We start from the raw sequence: 2,500 nt of genomic DNA on the forward strand, positions 1-2,500 counted from the left end.
ATCTGTTTACATGTCTGTTCACATGTCTGTTAACATGTCTTTCTGTCTGTCCGTTCACGTGTCTGTCTAATCATATATCTGTTTGTCTAGTCATCTGTCTATTTACATGTCTGTTCACATTCTGTCTGATCACATGTCTGTTGAAGTGATGAATACATGTCTGTTGACGTGTTGATCACATTTTGTTGACGTGTTGATCACATGTCTGTTCACATGTCTGTTGACGTGTTGATCACATGTCTGTTGACGTGTTGATCACATTCTGTTGACGTGTTGATCACATTTTATTGACGTGTTGATCACATGTCTGTTCACATGTCTGTTGACGTGTTGATCACATTTTATTGACGTGTTGATCACATGTCTGTTCACATGTCTGTTGACGTGTTGATCACATTCTGTTGACGTGTTGATCACATTCTGTTGACGTGTTGATCACATGTCTGTTCACATGTCTGTTGACGTGTTGAACACATGTCTGTTGACGTGTTGATCACATGTCTGTTCACATGTCTGTTGACGTGTTGAACACATGTCTGTTGACGTGTTGATCACATTCTGTTGACGTGTTGATCACATTTTATTGACGTGTTGATCACATGTCTGTTCACATGTCTGTTGACGTGTTGATCACATTTTGTTGACGTGTTGATCACATGTCTGTTCACATGTCTGTTGACGTGTTGATCACATTTTATTGACGTGTTGATCACATGTCTGTTCACATGTCTGTTGACGTGTTGATCACATTCTGTTGACGTGTTGATCACATTCTGTTGACGTGTTGATCACATGTCTGTTCACATGTCTGTTGACGTGTTGATCACATTCTGTTGACGTGTTGATCACATGTCTGTTCACATGTCTGTTGACGTGTTGATCACATTCTGTTGACGTGTTGATCACATTTTATTGACGTGTTGATCACATGTCTGTTCACATGTCTGTTGACGTGTTGATCACATTCTGTTGACGTGTTGATCACATTCTGTTGACGTGTTGATCACATGTCTGTTGACGTGTTGATCACATGTCTGTTCACATGTCTGTTGACGTGTTGATCACATGTCTGTTGACGTGTTGATCACATGTCTGTTGACGTGTTGATCACATGTCTGTTCACATGTCTGTTGACGTGTTGATCACATGTCTGTTGACGTGTTGATCACATTCTGTTGACGTGTTGATCACATTTTGTTGACGTGTTGATCACATGTCTGTTCACATGTCTGTTGACGTGTTGATCACATTCTGTTGACGTGTTGATCACATGTCTGTTCACATGTCTGTTGACGTGTTGATCACATTCTGTTGACGTGTTGATCACATTCTGTTGACGTGTTGATCACATGTCTGTTCACATGTCTGTTGACGTGTTGATCACATTCTGTTGACGTGTTGATCACATGTCTGTTCACATGTCTGTTGACGTGTTGATCACATTCTGTTGACGTGTTGATCACATGTCTGTTCACATGCCTGTTGACGTGTTGATCACATGTCTGTTGACGTGTTGATCACATGTCTGTTCACGTGTTGTGTTGATCACATGTTTGTTGACGTGTTGATCACATGTCTGTTTGTTGATCACATGTCTGTTGACGTGTTGATCACATGTCTGTTCACATGTCTGTCTGTTGCAGCTATCCCACCGCCATCGAGCTTATTGCCTCACAGAAGGTGAAGGTCACGCCCATTGTCTCTCATCGTTTCCCATTGGCTGAGCTGCCTCGTGCCCTTGACCTCGTTAGGTCACATCAGGTCTTGAAGGTCATGATGGACTGTACAGCCAGCTGAAGTTGAGACACTGAAGCGAAGATTGTGGTGTCGTTTGGAGACAGTCCCTTTTTTTTCTCTTCATTTCCTTTGAAGTCGTTGTTTTTTAAAGTCACCCTTTCAGTTCTGTTGATACTTGAAGTCACCCATTCAGTTCTATTGATATTTGAAGTCACCCTTTCCGTTCTGTTGATGTATGAAGTCACCCTTTCCGTTCTGGTGGTGATGTATGAAGTCACCCTTTCCTTTCTGTTGGTGATGTATGAAGTCACCCTTTCAGTTCTGTTGTTGATGTTTGAAGTCACCCTTTCCGTTCTGTTGATGTGTGAAGTCACCCTTTCCGTTCTGTTGGTGATGTATGAAGTCACCCTTTCCGTTCTGTTGGTGATGTATGACGTCACCCTTTCCGTTCTGTTGATGTTTGAAGTCACTCTTTCCGTTCTGTTGATGATGTTTGAACCACTGGTTGGCTGTTACCATTGTTAAAACCACTACTGCTACCACTACTCCTACTGCTGCTGCTACTGCTACTTCTACTTCTGTTATTTTTACTACTCCTACTACAACTTTTTCCCCCGTTATTATTATTATTATTATTATTATTATTATTATTATTTTTGATGATGATGATTATTATTACAACAATGGGGAAGATTTTATGTTGTCATGATGTTGATGGAGGAAATGGGGTGGATGATGTTGTCATGATGTTATGTTGTCATGA

The 2,500-nt window shown here is 41.1% G+C and overlaps 1 protein-coding gene across 1 annotated transcript in view; it reads left to right on the forward strand.

Moving 5' to 3' along the window:
- LOC143297477 (uncharacterized) overlaps positions 1–1,717 on the forward strand; it is an 11,222-nt gene extending 9,505 nt beyond the window's left edge. The window contains exon 5 of the mRNA XM_076609873.1: positions 1,644–1,717. The gene's annotated coding sequence lies outside the window, so the exon portion shown is untranslated. The remainder of the gene's footprint in view (positions 1–1,643) is intronic.
- The last annotated feature ends 783 nt before the right edge of the window (positions 1,718–2,500 follow it).

This window comes from Babylonia areolata, chromosome 22 (assembly GCF_041734735.1).
Source record: "Babylonia areolata isolate BAREFJ2019XMU chromosome 22, ASM4173473v1, whole genome shotgun sequence".
NCBI lineage: Eukaryota > Metazoa > Mollusca > Gastropoda > Neogastropoda > Buccinidae > Babylonia > Babylonia areolata.